This window comes from Lonchura striata, chromosome 23 (assembly GCF_046129695.1).
Source record: "Lonchura striata isolate bLonStr1 chromosome 23, bLonStr1.mat, whole genome shotgun sequence".
In the NCBI taxonomy this organism is placed as follows: domain Eukaryota; kingdom Metazoa; phylum Chordata; class Aves; order Passeriformes; family Estrildidae; genus Lonchura; species Lonchura striata.
Genome location: NC_134625.1, coordinates 1,173,553 through 1,190,712, shown reverse-complemented (window position 1 = coordinate 1,190,712; position 17,160 = coordinate 1,173,553). Strand labels below are relative to the sequence as shown.

At 40.6% G+C, this 17,160-nt stretch overlaps 1 protein-coding gene and 1 long non-coding RNA gene across 8 annotated transcripts in view; one reads left to right on the top strand and one right to left on the bottom strand.

Moving 5' to 3' along the window:
* Nucleotides 1–1,234: 1,234 nt before the first annotated feature.
* Nucleotides 1,235–17,139, bottom strand: LOC110470977 (uncharacterized). 5 transcript variants are annotated; one of them, XR_002465510.2, is made up of 4 exons: nucleotides 16,915–17,018; nucleotides 11,637–11,699; nucleotides 7,413–7,467; nucleotides 1,235–4,817 (listed from the first exon to the last, which is right to left on the bottom strand). It is a non-coding gene; the product is annotated as an uncharacterized LOC110470977 (long non-coding RNA). The 5 variants fall into 5 exon arrangements; XR_002465509.3 differs by lacking the exons at nucleotides 11,637–11,699; nucleotides 16,915–17,018 and adding an exon at nucleotides 17,069–17,139; XR_002465507.2 differs by lacking the exon at nucleotides 11,637–11,699 and having other exon boundaries at nucleotides 16,915–17,027.
* The window catches only part of PRDM10 (PR/SET domain 10), a 42,063-nt gene continuing 41,958 nt past the window's right edge, over nucleotides 17,056–17,160 (top strand). For 2 of the 3 annotated variants that reach the window (XR_013341123.1, XM_021531074.2), the window contains exon 1: nucleotides 17,056–17,160. The gene's annotated coding sequence lies outside the window, so the exon portion shown is untranslated. The other variant, XM_077787962.1, reaches the window with a different exon arrangement.

The window sequence follows — 17,160 nt, the reverse complement described above, 5'->3', positions numbered from 1 at the left end:
CATCAAGTTCCCAGCCATTTGGGTTTCATAATAAAACTCAACGCATACGTCCTTCTTTATTTTTGTTTTTTCCTTAAAAAGATACTGAACGATAAGAATGATAATCACTAGTGGCTTCATCCTGCTGCCAACACCGGGTGCTCACCTGACGCTTCTTGGAAGATATCGTATGTACTGCCACACAAGCAGCTCTGTAAAAACAGCACAGTTCTCCATAAACTTTAAATAACATGTACGTATTTAATAAAAAAACAGACACATCACCACCACCATCTTCAGTTTGTGTTTCTGTTGAACCAGAGCACAGCAGCAGTTCCTTCCAGTGCAGATGTTCTGCCACTGCTATTTCAGGACACCTTTCTGGCTTTAAAAACAGGTTTTTGGGTCAGATTTGCATTGAGGGTATTTTAATTTCACCATGTTACTTAAAAAATGGAAATTTTAAATAATTATAATTTCAAAATAAGCAAACCCTTCAGGAACAAAGGTGTACCAAGTGCAGTTGCTGATACCACAAGACCTTACACACCTGTGCAGAGCATTTATCAGCTCCTTTTTAGTACTTGCCTTGGTTTTCCCTATGGAAATGTAGGTCAGTGCAGGGATGACAAATGCCCACCTTGAAGACTCAACTGCTAAAGATCCCACTGGTTTCAAGAACACGATTATCTTTAAAAATACCAATATATTTTAGACTTCTTGGATTTTTTTCATACTGACATGCAGTGAATCCATTTGCATTAAGTAAGAAAGGCAGTATCATGGAATCACAGAATAGCTTGGGTTGGAAAAGCTCATCTTGTTCCACGCCCCTGCCATGGGCAGGGACAGCTTCCACTAGACAAAGATAGAATATCCTATACATTCCATATATTTGCTTTCATTTTTGTGTGAAGATATGTGAGGTGCTTAAATGAGATGGAAAAAGATCTTAGCACAAAATGTCAGTTACAAAACATTTCCATTCTAAACTTCTATATTCTCTACTGGCTCTTACAAGTGCTGTTTTCTGAAATAGTAATATTGCTGAAAGGTTGCAGATGGGATGAATCTGTACAACAGATCAATAAGCAGCCCAGTTTTAATTAAAATTGCTGTCTGGTCCACTGGCCACTTATTATAGTCTCTTTCTTACACTATTTGAAAACCCTTAAATCTCTTTTACTGCAGTCCTCTGGCATATATAATTCTCTTTTTAGCCTGCCCAAGTTCAGTTGAAAAACGGAGTAACAAGTTGCTTTTGAAAACTGACACATTTTAATATAAGTATTTTAATGTGCAATATAAATACAGGAGTATTTATAACTCCTGTTATACAGGAGTATAACAAGACATTCTGAGTTAAGCTTTCCTCTTTATTTAAAAAGGAGGTATTTTTTTCCTCCCCAGTCCAAAATGTACAAGTTCTTTATAAATCTTTGGGATGGGACTTTCATTTGAGGTTGAATTTATGTAGACTTTAAAGTGTTACATAAATTAATTTTTTTTTAATATTTACATAGTTCTTGGTGAGAATTTATGTTCACAGCGCTGATTCCAACAGTGTGATCCTTGTTTTTCTGAAAAACTTTAAATCTGATGACTCCTGGGGAAGTCTTTCTGATAAGTATGAGGTACAACCTTAGCTGCATTCTCACCTGTTCCTAGTCCTGCACTGTAGATACACCAGGGTGTAAGAGGTGAAGTCCTGCAGCAAAGCTACAACACAAAATATTAATTTCAAAAGCAAGGCCATCAGTGCTCAGTTCACTATCTAAGAAGCAAGTGAGAAATCAAAGTTTGAAGAATAACACATTCCCCTTCATGCAGAGACCAGTCCTACCCGGACAAAAAGTCCCCAGAAAAAAAGGTTTAATCTCCAGACCTTGGTCATTCCTTGGTGTTGATCAGGAGCTCTACATGTAAATAAATTATATGACTGCAGGATGGCAGGGAGAGAGATTGAGATAAGAGTCTCCAGCAAGATGCAAATGCAATTCCATCAGTTGGAAAAAACCCAAAGGCTTTCAAGCATGGAAAGTCTTTGGGGGTGGCTTTTTTCAGGTGCCTCCTGTCCACACTTGTCACTGCAGGCATGGTGACACAATGGCCATGTTTAATTCAGTGCACAGGTCTATTTCAGGTGAGCACTGGTTCTTGTCTGTTGCCTGTGACAACAGCACCAATTTGAATCAATGCTGCAAGACTGCAGCATTCACTAAGACACCTCTCCTGCTGTAAAACCTGTTAGGTAGGTGACAGCTTACATTTACTTCCAAGAATCCCATTTTACCCAAGTTCTGAAGCTCTTAGTGCCCTTTTCCAGGACATCTGTGCTAATGAAGCACTGAGAATCTCATCCTTACCTTTGGCTGCCAATGTTTATTCTGTAAGAAATGTTTCAAGTGAACATCTCTGCCCCTTTTCACTTGCAAGAACAAGATTGTGTAAACAAAAAGCACATATTTATGACTGCAAAATTGCGCTCTGAAAGAGTAATGTCAAATTCATGATAAAAAGAGCAAACAAAAATCATCAAGGAATGCATCTGTACCATTAAAGTCTCTCATTAAAGCAGCCACTTGAGCAAACTGATACATTGAGATCCTTTCAGTTCCCAGAGAATGAGTTCAGGAGAAGTGAGGAAATCTTTGAAGAGTCCCACCATTTTCTTAAATTCCTGAAATTAAAGTGTAAAATTAGTACAATTAACCAGTGAATTGTAATCCTATACAGCTCAACTTGATTGAAGATTTAAATGGGGATCTCATCATTTGTACTAGTTCTGTGTGACAGGTAGAGCTTGCAGAGGTAGAATTAAGTCAATCTGGGTTTTAGGAGGTAGAATGCAAACTGAAGTTAGAAACAACTAAAAAATATGTTGGGATTAAGTAAAGAACTCCCTATTGCTAATTATTGGCGTATCATCATCATACTCCACTATTACTACTGCTGAACACAATTCAACAATATAAAAAATACTAAACAGTGCTTCTAGGAAAAATACAGTGCACAAAGGATGTCCACCTAACTGCCCCAACTCATCTGGAGCCATCCTGCCCTTCAGACAAGACCTCTACCTATCATCAAGGCTGTGTACAGGGCAGAAAGCAATGCAAAACTGTTATGAGCCAACTCAAACTTGATCCAACATCCAGCTATTTAAGTGCTTGGGGAAGTATTATTTCTTCAGACTCATAAATAACATCTGAAGGTTGCCAGCCTCATCTGGAATTAGACATCTGTATTTGGCTGCAGCACTTCTATGTGGAAGCCCAGGGTTCCTGCAGCCTTGCAGCTCAGCCTTCCATCTGTGACTCAAAATGACAACACACTGGGCACAAGATGAAGGGAAGTCCAGCAGCAGTGAGATGAAGGAAACTGCTAAAGAAACTGGGCTTAAGATATACAGTGAGAAGATGCTCCATAGAAAGATGGTAACAAAAAATGCAGAAACCCTGAGAGGCAGACAGGAGCTTAAAAATAAAAAGGTGATTTCTAGGGGAATACAGTGAAGTTTAGAAGAGTGACAGGCTGGAGAATAACTAAGAACAGATGCATACCATAAAAACAGGGATAAATAGAATAACTGCAGATATGAGAAAAACAGCACAGAAATCTGTGAAAAGAAGTGACAGTAAATGGTGATTGACAGCAAGCCTTTTTTTCTGCTCAGAAACTTCTTTAAAAGGGGTTTGCAGGGAAGGGAGAAAATCTACCCTTCATTATACCTATAAACCCTTAACTCTTGATGGCCATTTTCCCACTGCTCTGGTCCATGCCTGAAACAGTGCTATTCATCTGGCTTCCACTGAGATGTCTGAAGTGGACAGATCTGCACAGTAGTTTGTGCTGTATTCACCTCAAACAGCACAATCCTTGCCTACAGCATTTAAGGAAACAAGCCTGGCATTACTCCTGTAACTGAAAACTTCAAAATTACCCTTCTCTTAGGTTTGAAGATATTATAGCTTTGCTGAAGAACCAGCACAGGAAGGTTCAATTGCATTGGAAAATGAAAAACGCATCAATCCAAGATACTTAAGGGCAGCACAAGAGAGTGGATGCTAATGAAAGATGCTGCTCCTTCAACACTCTGCATATGAATCTCAGCATCCAGAAAATGTGCTAAACCTATGATCTCCTCTCATTTCTAGATGGGGGGCAAAACCAATGGTAAACTTAATCAGACAATTTGTTTTTCTGAAGACTATCCAAGGCAAAAGTAACATCTGAGAGACACAAGGAATCCATTTTAGAATAGATCTGCACGTATGCAGGATTGACTTCCCAGGAAAAGAAATTACTTCTGATATATAATCCAATAGAATAACGAGCCCGCACTCAGACTCAGGATCCCAAATGCAGAAATAGCAGAGACCAACCACCTTTTTAGCTCATACACAAACTGGGAATTTATGCTGCTCATTTTCTCTCTCCAGATGGATCCAAGGCTTTAAGCACTGGCAGGACCTCAATGCAGAGCAATGCCTGATGCTTCTCCAAGGAACTGAACACAAATATTGAACCTGACACAGAGAAGTCAAAAGATTGAGGGTCTAGAGGTTTACAAGTAAAGGCCCAGTGAAGACATGGTGGGAAGAGAGGAAAGAGAAGCTTGCTTTGCAGAAAATATTCAGTGAACTCTCATCCTCTTGCTCAGTGAGACGTATCTTCCTGCAATGGCATCCTGTCTCCTTTATCTCTTCTAGTCCACTGTGAAGGCTGAAGCGATGTTTAACCTCTGAAGATGGCAGAATCAGTCGTTCATGAATCAAGGCAACCAAACCATTCCAATTTAAATAAGTTGAGCCCCACAGCTGTGGTAGAGAAGCCATCTGAAAGGAAAAAAGCCCACAATTAAAAAGAATCCATCAACAACTGATATTGGCTCATTATGGTGCTGAGATTTCTCCTGTTGTCCTCGGATGTTTCCTCCCTCACCCTTCCCCTGTTTGCCTGTCTCAGTCATTTCAGCAGTGTGAAAAGTTGTTCATTTTACAGAGGTCTTTAATGATAAAGATGAAAATTCAAATATGCTATAATTAGCTGCAGTTCCACATAAGTCAGTATTATTGCAGTTTTTATATTAGATCCTAATTTGTCCCACAAATGATTGTGTCAAATATTACAGCAGAATGATTTATAACATCAGACATAATGGAAAGATTAAGCATTGATACAGGAGACTTGCTTGAGAAGAATAATTTTAACTTCTTTTCACTCATATTTTATTTTTGTCCTCTACTGTAAAATAAACCTGAAATTTAAAATAAAAATGGCTTATGTTACTGGCAAGCAATGGAAGAGATCTGATTCATGATTTAATTCTTTATTCAGTATTCATTGGTAGATTAAAAGCCAAATCATCATAACAAATGGCACAGCAATGAACAACATGGAATGTAAAAACCTCAGGACTTGTCCTGCTGAATAAATGTAGAATTATTTGCATCTTTGAAGATAAGTGTAATTTAACAACAAAGAATTGATTCCTCCCTCTGCAATCAGGTCTGATTCAGCATCTGTTCATTCTATCAGGCATCACAGAATTGCCTGTGCTAACAAGCTGTTCCGCGACACACCAAAGTCACCTTTTGTTTCACCCCCAATCACTTGTTTGAGCATTTACTCAGTTTGCAAGAACAGGGTGTATGAGGAACGTATGACACAGGAACAGGCAACAAGGAATTTTAAATGTCTAAGAGACACATCATGTCTGATAATACAAATTACGGGGAACTGCAGCTTTCCATCAGCTGCATGGTATCTTTAAGTGCTTTTTTTCCTGTTGCACTTAAAACCAGAATAACTCCAAAAATGCCCTCCTTACTTTAATTTGGTAGCAGCACAGAAAGCTGCAGTTTGCATCATTCTATTTAAACAAATATTAAGACATTTCCCATCACAATCATCATTGGGGCCTCACAGTTCTCAAACACCAAGTCATCCTTCTTATTTCAACACAGGAATATTGACTTTAGGTGCTAGAAATGCACACGTGGAGACACAGGACCTGCAGCTTTGCCTGTGGCACTATCACCAGACCCAACATTGGGAAGGAGCTGTAGGGTCTTTTCTCAGCAGCAGCCTGGTCTTAGCAACTGCAAGTTGGAGGAAAATCACTGGGCTACAGGAATCCCAGGCACAGGAATTAATATTTACAGACCTTGCTCTACAGGTTTTTTATTTCAGTGCCACAAATACACCCAGAGATCTACAGCACTATTGAGTTACACGCTCATTCAAGAGAGAGGCTTCATATTGTGCTCCAGGGTTTTTATAACCTTTGAAGCGGAGTTCTTTGGAGGGCCACAAGAAATGAGATGTAGCAGTACTTTGGCAGGTTTTAAACTCCTAAGGCAGCAAGAAGTTTGAATATAGGTTCTCTTGGTGATAAGAAATAAAGGAATACATGTATTTGAGGTCAGTGTCAGTTGCATAAAGGCAAAGAGCAGGACACAGCTGAAAGGAACTAGGATATGTAAGTAAAAGCTGAATCCCAGTGTCTCCAAGGGAAGGAGGGGACTGCCTACAACTTCCACCCCAATCCTATGGCCTGAGGGGGAGAACAGCCTCTTTCTGAATCACATTTTTTCAGAAGATGAGTCAGCTCCCGAGAGATCTTTAGCGAAATCCCTGTCCTGCAATTTTCAAATAGTCTTTTCCCATATCTTGCAAGAGGCTGAATTTGAAATGGCTCCTTTTATTTTACCATTATTTTCCCTCATAGAAGAGAGAACAGCCTGTGTCTTTTGCCATTGCAGCTTGCCAAGGCCTGAAGATCCTTTTTCTCCCCCAACATTAAAGACATTTTGCCCCACAATAATGAAAAACACCATTTTGAAGGAGAGCTTCACATTGATATCAGCATATTCAGCATTTTTGGAAGCAAATTACAAGGCTTTCTCCAACTCTAGGCTTTCCTGCTTTGTCCCAGTCACTTGGTTGACTCCCCAAGGTCTCCACCAAAATGTAGCTCATTGGCTAAGTTACAGAAAAGGAGTCTTAAGTAGAGCACTCTATTGAGGTTTGAGTTTTCACTTTAAAATGCAAATGGCTGGTCGTTAATTCCCCTTTGGGATTTAAGAGCTGAATTTAAAATGGGAAATGATGATACAACAATATATATCAGAAAGTACTGCAGTGTGAGAATGAAATCTTCGCCACATGAATGCAGATTCTTAGGGTCAGCAGACATCTTCATTTATCTGTATTTTAATAGTTTCCCTCAAAACTGCTTTTGGCTAAATTCTTCCTCAGCATACTACTTGGTACACTCTCAGTGGACAATTTTAAGGGCAAAATTTGACCATATTTTCTATTTTCTAAAATCTCATAGATCAGCATATTTAAACACATCAATATTTTACTGGGTATGATAATACCCTCATTTCTGTTAAGATATCTAACAAGACCTTTTCCATACTTACTGAAAATATAGCTGGATGACAGGCCCATTTGCCAATTCTTTGTCAACTGGGAAGGCTAAAAAGCAACAACAACAAAAAAAAATAGCCGCTTAACATCTCCCTTTCTTTTTCACAACTACCATTTTACTTCTAATGGGGGGGAAATAAGCATCTCTAATTATGTTCTTAGATCAATTTATGCTTAAACACATATACACATACAGACACACTTCTGCAACCTTACAGGGACCTGGGGATGAAAGTGTTATAACTGTCGTTAAAATTCAGAGTATTTCCCTCCTTGAGTGATTAGGCCTTAAGTAACTCAACCAGATTCCTTCTATTTGTTCTGTCTTCTGGAATATATATCTTTACATAATGCTTCAAAAGAATCACTACTATGCACACAGACACTGGCAAAAACAAATCCACCAGTTTTCATAAGCTTTATCTCAGCAAAGGATGGAACTGCATCAGCATGAGATAAAAACTACATATCACAGCTGGCTACTGCAAAGTTCCTGGTCTAAGTTTAGAAGGGTGTAAACCTGGGATCAAGCTGATAAACTAGAAATTATTTGTATTTGGATATGCTTCCTTTGGCACATGGATGCAGAATTGTGGCCAGGAAGCACATGTGGGGGGTAAAAGGGGAGCAGACCTCAAGCCAGGCATTCCCCTGGCCATCACCATGTGCTGATCCAGCATTAGCTGGATCATCTAGAAAAAGCACAGGGGTAGATCTCTTGGCAGGGTCAGTAATTAAATATTTGTACCACCTCAAAAAAACAATGACTTATACAAGCCTTATTTCAAGCTTTCCCTCTGTCTGTACAAGAATGTATGAAATAGTAAAAACTTTTGGTTTTGCCCTTCTTTTTGTTTCCATGTTTTTCTTGCACATTGCAAGCTGTCCGAGTTCTCCGGGCTACCTTCTCTTTTTTTCTTTTTTTTTTTTTTTAATTAGACTGACTTCAGTCAAACCCTAGATCTGAAAGTCCCCAAACAATCAACAAAGAATGTATTTCAGTGTGGTAAATTTGAGAAGTCACAATAAGGGCTGTGGTATGGTACCATGATATCACCCACAGAGGACTGATACTTCACTGTGAATGGAAAGAGCATCTGGCACGGGGCAGGAAACGATTTACCAAAGGAGCATCCAAGAAGTACAGCAATGAAAAATAAGATTCAAATGAGTTTATGGATATGTAAGTTGTTGTCTTTGTTGGGAAGATGTTTCTTTAAAGTCAGGGAAGGAAAAATATTGCACATTATGTCTTTTTTCCACCTTCAACTCCAGTGTTTGCCAATAGCTTTTTAACAATTGCACGATTCACTATTGAGTATTCCACACTGAGAGAAGCCAGCATTCTGTACAGCACAGGGCTCTTTCAGTCCTTTTTATTTCATATTTCTGTTATCAACCAACATGTCAGCTGTGAAATAAAACCTGGAGAAAAACTTTGAAAGGAGATAAATTCCCAGCAGGTGTCACAGAAACAGTGAATTGACATTTAGTCTTAATTACACCTTCTGTGGGATTTTGCAGTGTTGCAGTTGCTCTATACTAAATTAAATAATATTATTTTAAAATGCTTTTTTCTACATTGAAAGAGAAAGTGAACAGGTAAAAATAAAACTAGGTAAGTGATGGGGAAAAAAGAAAAACAGGCATCACCAGCACTGTTCCTACAAGTTCTGCAGGGAATTAATGAGAAAATAGCAGAGAAGGGGAGCCAGGCAGTGCTAAGATGAATACAGCAAATCACAGAATCCCAGAATAATTTGGATTGGAAGGGACCTCAAAGGCCATCTCATTCCACCCCTTCCATGGGCAGGGACACCTTCCACTAGACCAGGTTGCTCCATGCCCCATCCAACATGGCTGTGAACATTTCCAGAGATGGGTCAGCCACAGATTATCTTCTCTGCACCTTTACAACCTTTTGAGGTTGAGGAGAACTACTAAGATGTGAAGCAGCTCATTCAACATTTAGGGTATTCTCAGGTGAAACAGAACTCGTCATGGAGATGAATTCAGCCCATATCAAGCTGATCCAAGTAGTGAAAAATGACCCTGTCATCTTAGGCCTATTCCTGTTCTTTGCCTTCCTGAATACCTCAGCAACTATAAGAATACCTTTCAAGATAATCTTATCACAGTGGCAAAGACATTTCAGTGTAAAAATGAGCTTCTGAGGGGCTGGGCCTGCAAGATGGCAAGTCTCTTGATTAAAAATACTCAACATTTGCTTTGAGAAATGCCATTGCTATTACCATGCCCTATTACTCAGGCAAACTCACTAAGCAGCAGATTTTCAAAATCAGGGATCAAAATCTTGGCTCTTTTGATAAACTTGAAGATTCCAGATCCTAACTGAGCTCCCAGTGGGGTGTACTGGCTTTAGAGACAGTCTTCCCAAGCAAACAGATTTAAGAGCCCTGGGAAATACCAGTTGTACTTTAACAGCAAAACTCTGGAGACAAGTCTCCAGGGGGATCCCTGCAAAATGAAGGCAGAGCAAACCTGACATGATGCACACTAGCACTATCAGCTGGAACTGCAGCAAATATTTTATTGTGAATTGCAGCCTCATGCTCAGGCAAGCAAATCTGGAATTCTTCCACTATGTGCAGGCTGGGGTTACAGGAGTTCAAAGCAACAGTTTACAGTTCCATAATAACAGGGAAATGCAAAGTCCTCTCATAACTTAATAATGTACATCTGCTGCTTTGAAAAAAAACACCTTTGTTTTGGGTCAGGCTTGCCAGGTGCCTCGACACACCTGAGTACATAACATCTGGGTTATCACCAGAACTTTGACAATTAGGATTATTTCCTGAAAAAAGACTGGCTCAAAAGGTTATGTTCTGTTCACAAAAAGATTTTGGGGAAGCAAATTTGTTATTTCTTCCCAGGCTACAGTATCTGCATCCTTCCTCCAGTGTTGTTTCACTGAAGAACAGCAGAAGTCCTACCAGCATTCCCTGCTCTGGGCAGCGTTGTGTTTTTCCCCTGAACAGCACATTCTTATGCTTTTCCTGTCTGTGTGACTACAGAAGTTTCTTACTTGTAGACATCTGCACACAGGCAGAGGCTGCAGCTTCAATCTTAATGGCTGTCTGGAATGATACCATTCTGGTTTTATCAGCTTCAGAGATAAGGCAGCATTAACTCCCTGAAAAATCCTGGCACTTGCTCCATTTGATTCCTCCTGTTCTCCTAAACCAATTGTTTTCAAAGGCATTCATATATCTGTCTACAGTGTGGGTGGAACATACTTAACTTCCAACTCAATTAAGTTGGAAAACATTCCCTCCTTTTAAACTAATCACTCACTAAACAAACATGTCTCTTCTACCCAGACAACTACCCTCTTGAAGGCCATATCTGACAACGAAGAACCACACTACAAAAATATTTTGAATGCAGTCCAAAATGACATCAGTCCCAGGGTCTGCTCAGACAGCACCTGCTGCAGGGTCAGGACTCACACAGGAAACCCTAGACCCCAAGGTGGTGACAAGCAACACAACCCCACCCACATGCCATAAGGGAGAGTTCTTCCACTTAAAATCTCAGAATGCTGTAAGAAAATGTCAACAGTGTTTTTCTTTCCAAAGACCTAATTTTTAAAATGTTATGATAAAAAAATTTAAAATAACTTAAGACTGTGGTAAGTAAAGGCTTGAAATTAAGGGGAAAAAAATCCAACCACAACTGTATTTTATTTTGTGCACCAGTCTTAAAAGCTCTTAACAAATAGGGTAATAATACAAATACTATATTTAAGACAGACTCAATTTATACCTTTACAAAAAAAAATCCAAACCAAAACCAACTTCTCCAAGAACCCATGACTAAATCGGGACTAAGATCTACCTTTAGCAACTGAGCACCAGTACACCACTAAGTTAGACTTCAGAGTCCACTAATAAATCCTCCTGATCCTAAGCAGCTTCACTTGGGACTACCCTCCATCCCGCACAAGCCCAGGAGTCCTATTTAAGCCGAGCTTAGGGCTGCTGCTTCTCGTCTGAGTAATTCTAGAGGAGTACTGGGTTTTAGCTTAGTATCAACTATAACCGTCTATGGATCTTACATCTGTGCTATTGCTGTAGATTAGGTAAATTACTAATGGATTTTGTCTTACTTTCATTACCAGCCTACATCATGACATGCAAATTTGATTCTAATTCTGGACTCAGGTCTGCCTTGTCCTGTTGAACTTGCCTGCTGACCTCTATTTTTGAGTGCTTGCTGGATGTCATATCTAGATGAATCTTAGTTATCTTCTATAGGTGCTGAAGGATGGAAGAGGAACTGGTGAGTATTCCACAAGCTTGGACATCCAGACATTTAGATAAGAGCTGGAGCTATCCCAGGGGTTGTTTTTTTTTTTCAATTTCTAAAACTGCATCAGCTGTAATGAAATCTCTGTAAAAGCCCTGTTGCCCCACTAGAACAGAGTAGGCAGCTGGGAATGAGGAATGTGCTAGAACAGGAGGAAACAAAAGAAACAGTTTGTGTAGTCTGACAAAACAAACCTCGGTGAGGATGTGACTGCTGTCTATAAACACATCAGGAGGGTAAACACTGGGGGTAAGGATAAAGATCCTACTCAAAAGGTGTAAGTAGAAGTAGCCTTTAGAAAAAAGAACCAACTTGTCTTCCATTTTGTTTTTAGTCTCTTGTTCAAAACTGCAAGAATAAAAGTCTCAGTTTCTCATCAGGGAAAGCCTGCTCAGGTTATATACTGAGGTGTCTGGATTTGGTAGCTTTGAAACCCTCTGCCAGCTCCTACATCCATCAGAAGGTCAGACTTCTAATTTCTAACTTCTGCAGAAGAAAGACTGACCATGTGACAGAAAAATATTTTTATCCTTATACATACTGAAAAAGGATACAATTTTTCCAGCTAGGAAATTTACTTTTAGCTGTTCTATAAAAAGCCAAGATAAACAGAGTATAGAGTTAGTACATGTACTAAATTAAATTTTAAAATACAATTTTTTTTAAAGAAAATATGGCTGCTGTCTAGACATCTACCATAAGTTATCACTGAATGTGGTTTTATGTTACCTCTTTTATTTATCTACCAAATGTATGTAGAATCAGGAGGAAGATCCCTTCTTTCCTGACAGGTGGAGGAAAGTGTCATCTCATCACTACATTTTGAAAAAGGTTGTCAAAGGCTGTATCAAATCCTTTCCCAGTGCTGGAGACAAATCTTCTGGAAAAATTAGTAATCTTGTATAATGCACTATAATTTTAATAATTATTTTATAATTTTAAATAGAGTAATAATTTTAATAGAGAATATTAAACCTTTATTTGACTTAATAAAGAATATTAAACCTTTATTGACCTTCACTATTTCTAGTGAACTCAGAAATATCACAAAGCATGGAGAGCTTCCTGAGTCATTCTGGCCTGATTAATGGAAAGGAAACCCAAACACCCTCTGTGTTTACTCTGCAGTTGATGCACAAATTACTTCCTACTAATGGCAATGCTTCTACATAACCAGGGCTGGGTTGTGGAGACATCTGAACTCCAGTGGGAAACCAGCCAGTAGTGTTGGGTGCTAGCAGTTTAGTGCTGTCAGGATCTTGGTAGCTGAGATCCTTCCCAGAGAAGAAATGTGTGCACTAAATTAACAGTAATCCCAGCTAAAGAAGTAGCTGGCCTGGATTTGAACTACATCTGTCCAGCACAGATTTCTGGGAAATGCTCCAAGAATGAACAAGTCTGGCAATGCAAAGAACTGTGTTGCACTGGAGTTACTGTACTTGCCTAAACTGGGCTGGCTGGAACAACATGTTGCCTGCAGAAAGGCTGGGGCTCCACAGGAGCAGCTGAGCACAAGAAGAAAAAATCAATTTCTAACCCTGCAGAATCTTGCAAAGAGACAATTTGCAGCAAAAGCTGTGAAATGCCAAACTCCCAGTTGATTTCCATCTCCTTAAAACATGGATGACTCCTTAAAACCATGGGATAATCAGGAGCAGCAGCTGCCCTTATAAATATTGTTCTAATGGAGTCAGGGAGATATTGGTGTGTAAGTTCCAAAATATTTTCCCTAAAGGCATTTTGGCATCAGGACTTACTTTTTCTATCCCAACACCCCAGTAGAGCTTTGCTAAATAGATTTTCAGTCAACTGAAAAGCTGCCTTTTCCTAAAACTTGCTCTATCTTTTACCAAATGACCAGTGAAAATTAGAGGGCTGGGGGGGGGGGGGGGAGGGAGGGGGGGAAGGGGTGTTGGTGTGATGATGCAAGTTGTTTATTGGCTTATTTTTGTGTCTCTTTATTATTAACAATTGCAGGATAAATGCCACTTGGTTGGGGACAAATCAAGCAAAAAGAAAGCCAACAGTGAATGCATGAGGTGAAATGCTTCAGCTAATGGTATGTTTTTCATTTAAATTTTTGAGTTGATGTAGATACTATTACAATACCCTCAAACTTGTTTTAGTCAATTTTTTTCTTGCAGTTAAAGGGATTCATTCAGCATGTTTGAAAAAAACAGACAATTTTTTTGGGGGAGGAGTGATCCTGAGAATCAAAATAAAACAACTTTATTGTACTTGTATGTGTTTTATATAAGGCCACTTAAATTTATTGTGACTTACACTAAACTAGTGAATTCATGTTTTGCATTCTCTGTGCAGGATGAAAAGTAATTACATTTCAGTTGCATTATAATATAGCAGGTTGTAACAGACATGGGGACAGAGCTAAGTTTTTCCATGTTATTGATTGGAGTTTTAAATCACAGCCAACTGCTGACTTGCATGGGGGTGGGAAATGGGTACCACAAAGCATAGCTCAATTCCATGTGCAGTTTAATTTGGGAATCTAGACCTAAGTACCTACTTGTCATACACAGAATGAGACTGGGAGGTCACCAGGGCCAGGGAGGCAGTGGCTCGTTCGCCAACTCAAATGAGTTTAGAGCACTTAAGCATTTTTCTTTGTCATATTTAATCTATATGTTCCTCAAAATGGGATTATGTCATGGAGAAAATGCCAATAACCCAAAGAAAACCTGAAACATCCATATAGATAGGGAAAACCAGATCTTTCTAGGGGTCTGAGAGAGGGTTGGGGAGCAGCATTAGGGATTAGGGTCCAGGTGTGGGAAGCTTGTTTTTATGGCAGAGACTTAGGAGCGGTTTTTCTAGGTGAAAGGAAGGGGTGAGGAGGTCCAAGGGAAAGAGGGCAGAAAGATGTTAATGAATAAATTAAATGCGGTAGAGTTCCAGTGTGCTTTTCCACAAGGAATCTGAAAAGGGGGGAGAAACCAGTCAGTACACTTGCTTCCATCTGGGAGCTAGTGGAAAAATTAACGGTGGAGTGACCAGAGGGAAGAGACAGAACAGGCAAAATGAGAGAAATTTCTGCAGCAGCAGCATGCAAATGAGATGATGCAGGGATGGAGACATGGATCTGACGGCCTGGGTGCTCAGCAGGGCAAGGCGGATTTTCAGGAGGGTTACAGCACCTTCCAGACTGCAGATGAAGAGGGGTAGTTCGTGTAGTTCACATGAACTATGCAGATTAGAAATAAATAAATTAACTTTGTGTGAAGGCTTCTCTCTCTGCCAGCACAAGGCTGTGGGGGAAACAAAGCCTGTGCTGGAGCATCAGAAACAACACATCAAATGTGGGAATTACAATAGGCATTGCATCAGATGCCAGATACTGCAGGGGACGAATCAGACCAGCATCTGGCAGCTTTGGTGCATCCACAGCAAACTTGCACTGATTTGACTACAAAGGGAAAAAAATAACTTTGAGCCCTGTTTTAGGAAAGGGCACTGTTCTATATTCCAATGTGGGACTACATCTCTTGTGGTGGAGCCACCAAGTCTTCAAAAATGTTAGGGAAACTCTTGGAAAACACAAATAAAAATGCACTTTGATATTTTTTTTTTAAGTAACACATGCAGGTTTTAAAACCTGTAAGAAATAAAGCAGTTTAGTTTGGTTTTATGTATTTCTTGTAGTACTTGTTCTCCTGAAGTTTTAGCATGGTATAATGAAATTGAAGATGGTTCTATGGGACAGAGAAATACATTGGCTCCATGACTCCCATAATTTAAATTAAGAGAACTGCCCAGAGATGTAAAGAAGTATAGTTAAGGGGGGAAAAAACCAAACAAACTTCTAAATTAAACTAATTGTGCTGACCTGAGGTTTAAAACTCATATCTAACATTTTAATATCAAGATAATAAACACAATTTAGAAAATTTGTATCTCTGTGGGCTGTTTTTGAAATTTTGATTGCTCATGGAAGGGGGTCAGTACAACAGGGGATGATTTCAATTTACAACAGCAGCTCTTAATTTAAAAGACTAATCCAGGCTTTAAAAGGACAGACCTAATGGAGTTACACTAAATGGCACCAGGATCTGACCCTCTCGCTGTTCTCCCAGCACAGGGACTGAGCAAAACCAGTTCTGTAAAAGTAGTGATTAATATTTAACCCAAATTTCCCCCATCTGTCCTCCTGGGCTTTGGTCAGTCCCCCACAATGGCCCATTGTGGGATCTGCAGCTGCCCACACTGCAGTGAACAGTGGTTTACACACAGTCAATGAAGCCATTTAGAATATAACTAAAAGGTCCTAAACACAGGGATCGTCTGGCTTAAATATCTACTGACCTACTTGATTAAGGAGCTACCTGAGTGTGTGCTAATGGCAAACAAGTTATAAGAAAGGGATGTTTTTCCTTGCCACTATAATACAAATAGATAAATACCAAACAAAAATATGGCACTAACCACACTGGAATGTTACATTTTTGAACAATAGTAATTGTTATCCTTCTTTGAGCAGACATTTAGGACTCAGACACATGTACCATGAAAAAAATTAAGTTATAGCACCATTTAGGCACAAGGAGCCCTTTTGTGAGCATTTTCTCATGTGTTGACCTTCAAGAGATATTAATAGCTCACATTTCAGCTTTTAGTTTATCAGCTTTAAGCAAAATTCCTGTGGAATCCATTGTTTTTGACACCATTTTAGGTAATTATGCTCCAAGGGGCTGCCAGATAGCGCCAAAGGCGCTGCGGAGAATTGCAGATGGGATCCCACGAGAAGTTTGGGAGTCACCTCCAGGAGGTGCAGGAGGGAGTGGGAGATGGGCGCAGCCCTACCTGTCCTTCAAAATTCGGAGTGAGGGGTGGCGGAGGTGTCGCTGCCCTGCCCCTCCCCACCACCAGGGGGCACCCACCCTCCCCCCCAGCAGGGGGCTCTGCCCGCGGCGCCCACAGCGCCTCTCCCAGGGCGGGGGCGGAGCGCCGCGATGAAAAGCGCGCCCTGATTGGCAGAGATACCCCTAGCGCGGATGAGAGAGGGGCTCTGATTGGTCGCCAGCAACCGACAGGGAGAGTAAAAATCTGGGCCAAGAACCACACCCCCCCTCCCCCCCACCCCGCTCCCCTCCCGCGGATCGGGGTGTGTGCCCCCCTCCCCCACCCACCCCCGCGCCCCAGCCCCCTGACCTGGGCGCTCCGAGTCTCGAGTGCTATGCCCCATGGTGGCTGGCGGAGGAGTTTCAGCCAATCAGCGCGCGACGCCGCGGCTTGTTGCCAGGCAGATTATGGTAATGAACCCGGCCACCACCCCACCCCCCCCCCCCTCCCGCTCTGCAGCTACCATTGTGAGGTGAGGACAGGTGGGGGGGTTCGAGGCCGCCGCGGGGCCGGCGGCAGCGGCCGAAGTGCGGCACCCGCACGGGACCCCCTCAG